General features: G+C 42.8%; 1 long non-coding RNA gene across 1 annotated transcript; it reads right to left on the minus strand.

Annotated features, from left to right (window-relative positions):
- Positions 1 to 2,903: 2,903 nt before the first annotated feature.
- On the minus strand, positions 2,904 to 5,310 carry LOC138954891 (uncharacterized). The gene is made up of 3 exons (XR_011452008.1): positions 4,118 to 5,310; positions 3,365 to 3,446; positions 2,904 to 3,022 (listed from the first exon to the last, which is right to left on the minus strand). It is a non-coding gene; the product is annotated as an uncharacterized lncRNA (long non-coding RNA).
- Positions 5,311 to 5,359: the final 49 nt, after the last annotated feature.

Raw genomic sequence — 5,359 nt, forward strand, 5'->3', positions numbered from 1 at the left:
GTGTGTGGAGTGGTGGTGAACGGGTGGATGTGTGTGTGGAGTGGGGGTGAACGGGTGGATGTGTGTGTGTGGAGTGGGGGTGAACGGGTGGATGTGTATGTGGAGTGGGGGGGAACGGGTGGGGTGGGGGTAGGGGGGGTAGGGGCATGGGGTCGGGGGCGTGCTTGTTTATTTTACCCTTATGGCATAATAGCGAATACATACTGTTAATTCTTACCTACATACCTGCCTACCTTTCTGTCGACCTTCCTAACTACCTTCATAAGTATCTAATTATGAAATTAACTAAACAACTTACTAGGTAACTAACTAAGTAAGGAACGACCGAACGAACGAACGAAAAGAACGAACGATCGAACTAACTAACTAACTCACTCACTCACTCACTAACTCGAAGAAGGAAAATATACAACGATTGAAACAGAACGCAGATGAACAAGTTGGAAAATGAACCGAATAGAATGATGCAACATTTTATCAACGTATGTGTTGACTTTTGCAATGCAAAGGACTGCTGTCTCCTGTCACGTGACCCGGCAGAAGTGCGACGATGAGGTAAACGGTCATCGGGATCAAATCTCACGTGCAAGACTAGTGTCCCGTCTCACAACCTCGCACAGGAGAGTGGGCTACACTACGGTTTCCACTGACCCACATACATGTCTTGGATAGTGTCCCTGCATGGCGTTCCTCACTTTCTGGCATCGGGCTTAAATTCGTGATCTGGTGTATATTGCATCTGGAATCTGAAATTGCATTTTTTTCTGTTTCTTTTAGTTTTTTCGGTGAACTTCAAGCATCGGCAGATATGGTGCACAAAATGCTAGAGAAAGAGAGAGAGAGAGAGAGAGAGAGAGAGAGAGAGAGAGAGAGAGAGAGAGAGAGAGAGAGAGAGAGAGAGAGAGAGAGAGAGAGACAGACAGAGAGAGAGACAGACAGACAGACACACACGCACACGCACACCCTCACACACACACACACACACACACACACACACACACATTATGTTTTATATGTGGGAAACATAACTGGGGCATTTTATAAGACTTCTCTTATCTCAGAATGTTAGTGCAGTTGACCCAACTCTCAGTATATTGATCTCAGCGCAGAGAGTTCCGGTAGTCACTGTTGACTAAAGTCAGCGAATGCAAGGAAGTCTTGAGTACACAACTTCAATACTGTCCTCTTCACACTTGTTAGAAGGTATCGATCACATCAGTTTACAAAGGCGCGAGACTATGATAGCTCTGTAGAAAACACACACACGCACACACACACACACACACACACACATACACACACACACACACACACACACACACACACACACACACACACACACACACACACACACAAACAACTGTATAATGGAACTCTGGTTTCTTTGAGGAAAAAGTATTTTTCCGGGGAATCTTTTACTTGCATGCTCATTGTCAGATTGAAGCCCGTGTGTTCCCCTCTACTGAGAAATGGACTCATTCAAAATTACCCAGAACACAGCGCCTAAAGATTTTACTTCGTTGCCGGAAGTTCACAGTTCGAAATCCCAATAATGGCAGTTGAACAGTTGCGTGCTGCCCTACGACAGATGCGAGAACAAATGACTAAACAAATAGGCCTTTGTACAAGACAGTACTAGATGTACATTGTTCAAAAATTGTGCTCTCACGACGGCTTTAACTGCACTAGGTGAACGACCACGCGCTTTCTGATTGGTCCACACGCTGAACTTGATCAATATATTTCGGGCGGGAGGAGAAGGATACGAAAGCTTCCTTGTCGGAGCATTGGCTTTTCCCCGGTAAAACTGTTGCACATTTTCCTAAGAAAAAATGAAAGCAAACAAATGCTGGGACAAATTCTAAACACGCAAAAACTGTTTTGCTTCCGAAAAAACACGATGCTGCGACGGATGATGACAAAACTTGGCTTGTTCCACGGCGGAAAAAAACGTTTTTCCGTGGAATAACTATCATCCGCTGAGGATACAACTAAGGCCGGTGGAAACCTCTCAGTCTACTGGAACTGTGCAAGGTTAGTGGGTTGAGGTAAAAAGACTGATTGCATCACCCTGGCCCAGTCCGTCTACCCGCTGCCTGCGTGGCCCCCGTGTGATCACGGCGCTACCCCACTACTTATCGCGACCCAAACTCACGTGCGAGAAACTGACTAGCGCGTGGCGCGTGCACAAGTCTTGAGTGTTTGGTTGACATACATTCTGTGCACTGCACCGAAAGAGAGACTGACTGACTGACTATTAGGGTTTAACGTCCTCTTTGACCAACTGGTCTATATTGGGACAGGTATTGGTAATACGCTGAAGATATGGTGTGATACTTTGATTCGAACAAGCCCTCTGTGGCCGTCTTCTTCGACACACCAGCATTGGGTTTGTCTCGTCAAAGTATCGAAATACGATCATGATAATCAGAGACGAGAGATGATGCATGCGTGTCTTCGTGTTTTCCAAGCCCTGAGACTTTCGCTGTGAACGTGGGATCTTTTTCGTGCGCATGTGTGCACACGGGGGTGTTCGGACACCGAAGAGAGTCTGCACAAAGTTGACTCCGAGAAATAAATCTCTCGCCGAACGTGGGGATCGAACCCACGCTGATAGCGACCAACTGGCTACACGCCAGCCAACTGAGCTACGTCCCCGCCCCCGAAAGAGAGAGAGAGAGAGAGAGAGAGAGAGAGAGAGAGAGAGAGAGAGAGAGAGAGAGAGAGAGAGAGAGAGAGAGAGAGAGAGAGAGAGAGAGAGAGAGAGAGAGAGAGAGAGAGAGAGAGAGAGAGAGAGAGACTGAGAGACTGAGAGATTTTGAATGTGTCTTTACTGCTATGGCATCGCACAACATAAGGTAATTCACCAACGCACAAAGAGTTATCAAAACAATGACCAAAATAAGGAACTTAGTCGATAAATATCGACAGGGGGCGGACAAATGGTGCTTCACAGATCAGCTGACAGGCATTCATTTTCTGCAATCTCACTGCACACCTCTTCCAAAAGTGGAACTGTCACCTGTTGACATTTAAAAACACATGTAAATGTACACACAGTGACACAATAAAAAATCATGCGTAATGAGAATTATCCAAAAATATTATATGATGCACTGGTATCAAATGTGTTATGGTATTTTATGTTATCACAGAATCTAAGTCTTGAAAAATACACATGTTCACACAAAAATATGGCAAATACCACATGAGACTGAAATATACACAAATCTGCAGTAACTTGACTGAGAAATCACAAGCGGGTGTAGTTGTAGGCATCACAATCACAAGACAAACAAATTCTGCCTTTATGTTTAATATTTTTCAACAATAAATGTTGCAAATGTAACGAATAACTTCTCACCTTTTGTGAAATAATACTTTGAGCTTGACACACTTCTGACTGTACAGGGGTTTTCATCAACAACAAAAGTGGTGCTTGCTTCCTGAAACAAAATTATTCAATGATGAAAAGAACTGAATGTGGCAGTGTTCAAAGTGATATTCAAACTTGTATACAACTATCAGTACCTATACTGTAAAACGAGAAGGCTATTGGCATGCTCGTCAATCAGTATGTGTCATTCAGTGTTTTGTGCTGTAACAATGAAATGCAATCAATGCAAGTTCGTGCAGTCTAGAAATAAATACAACAATAATTTCAATTGAAACCACAAACTAGTCAAATAAATTGTGTAAATAGTTGGACAAAGAGATGCTTATTAACCCAGGGAAATAACAGGATTTCTTAGCAAAACTTTCCCAACCCAATTACCTGATTCGGTCCGGCTTTTCTGCTTTTAACACTTACTTTCAGTTTCACTAGAATATCATATCACAACTACAAGAATAACAATGGAACAGGAATGAGATTTTGTTTTGTTTTTGTAAACTACATCAGGATTTAACTCTGCTTACATACAAAATACGGACAGTGACGTTCAATCGTGGTGGCTGATCAGTGCACTGACTGACGGACGATTCGATTTGATCGCTTCACCACGCCTTTCCAACTATGTGCTCCCATACAGTTTTGGTAGATACATGCTTGTGCAAGTATGTTATTAGTATTACCAATATGAATCTTATTTTCCTTTCGATGGTCAGTTTTACTCACCTCTGTCACCTCTGTAACGGCAGTCACCTCTGCGAATGCTGTCGAAGAATCTAACCGAAAGTAAACATTCTGGGAATCTACGCGCATCGGCCTTGACGCAAGTTCAATGCTGAGCCAATGAGCGCGCCGCGGCGAAGTTGGCCGCTGTAAGTCTCGCAGCGCTGGCTGGCTGAGCGAGTTGCGTGTCCATCCATATTTTAGGTCCAAGCCGCACCGTGAGACCAGATTAGTAGGTGCTTGATTTTGGTATTTTGATTTTACATAACATTAAACCTTTCTTGGGGTTCATGGTCATGGCAACAGCCATAATAATATTATATCATGTATAATATTACATTTCAGCATATTTGAATTACATGTCATCATACCAAACTGTCATGCATGTGTATTCCTACATCATTCTGATTGATCACAACCAAACCTACTATCAGTGGACACATCCAAATGTAAGCGCCTGTTCTTGACAACTTTTAATCGATCTAAAAATAGCAACTTGCTGGGCCCTTTGCCGCCAACAGACACTGTTTGGCCTGTAGGTAAAATGTACAATGTATTTTCTGATTTGTGCACAAAAGCTTTTTTTCTTTTTTCTTTTTTTTAACATAACAATGTTTAATGTCACTGTATGTTTAAAAGACCATGGTCATATTTGTAAAAAAAATGTTAAATTAGAAAATAAATAACATTTTGGTTCATGATTTTTCCTACACCTGTGCTGAAAATAAGACATAAAAATGTCGGTATATAAGTCACTCAAATACAGATAGGTATGAATGGCTCGGTTTGAGTTTGTTGCAGTTGACCCTGCACAATGCGACATATCATGTTTTTGTTGAACAATTTTGACGTCACCCCTCCCATAGGGTGACGTATTTCACAACTTCCTGTGTTACACAAACTCTGTGATGACCAATTTTGACGTCACCCCTCCCATAGGGTGACGTATTTCACAACTTCCTGTGTTACACAAACTCTGTGATGACCAATTTTGACGTCACCCCTCCCATAGGGTGACGGATTTCACAACTTTCTACAGATGAACAATGTTGCCTTCACACCTCCCAAAGGGTGACGGATGTCACAACTTCCTGTGTACACAAACTGATGACGTATTTCACAACAAAATGGCGCTGCCCATGGTCAACCTCTAAACTATCCGTATAGAATGGGGGCGTCCTCGCCCCCATAATAAGGAATAAAAAGAAAATTCAACACACACACACACACGCACACACACACACA

The sequence above is a fragment of the Littorina saxatilis genome, unplaced genomic scaffold, assembly GCF_037325665.1.
Source record: "Littorina saxatilis isolate snail1 unplaced genomic scaffold, US_GU_Lsax_2.0 scaffold_2117, whole genome shotgun sequence".
NCBI classification, from domain to species: Eukaryota; Metazoa; Mollusca; class Gastropoda; order Littorinimorpha; family Littorinidae; genus Littorina; species Littorina saxatilis.